This window comes from Takifugu rubripes, chromosome 5, assembly GCF_901000725.2.
Source record: "Takifugu rubripes chromosome 5, fTakRub1.2, whole genome shotgun sequence".
NCBI lineage: Eukaryota > Metazoa > Chordata > Actinopteri > Tetraodontiformes > Tetraodontidae > Takifugu > Takifugu rubripes.
Genome location: NC_042289.1, coordinates 9,592,040 through 9,592,694, shown reverse-complemented (window position 1 = coordinate 9,592,694; position 655 = coordinate 9,592,040).

The window sequence follows — 655 nt, the reverse complement described above, 5'->3', positions numbered from 1 at the left end:
GAAAGAAAAGAAAAATATTTCAAGCTATTTCCCCTTCATGTGGGTAAAAAGTAAGTATCAGAGCGTGCACGCTGAAACCTGCTGGCCTCCTGTGACGGAGGCCGCGGGGGTCAATGGGCCACGCAAACGAGTTCAAACGAGACGTCGGCATTGATTCGGTCTCAGGAGAATCTTTAGGTCGCCTTTAGACCCAAAGATTCTCTCTGTAGAACTACAGCAAATACAGAAAATAGATATAACGAGATAAATCATTTAGAGATGCAACAATTACAGGGAAATTATGAAATGGGCCATTTATGGGATTGCCACCGACGATAACGTATACCCACACTCTGGCAATCAGCCTAAAGAATGCTGCTTGACCTCATGGGATATCAGCATAATCGCATTTCCTCCGGGTTTGGAATGATGGGCTGCAGTGGACACGTGCGTTCTGCGCTCTGCAATCCAGAAAGAAAACATGAATTGGTACGAAAGGTCAATGAGAGCCTTGTTTCCTGCCGCCCCCTGAGGCTTGTTAAATCGGCTTCCATCCTGCTGTGGAGCAACAGATTATTGGGAATGGTAGTCCTGCACCCTCAGCTCCTGCCAGCGGCGGCTGAGCGGACAAAACCGCTGATCAATTTTTTAAATTCATACACATCTGTGGGTCTGA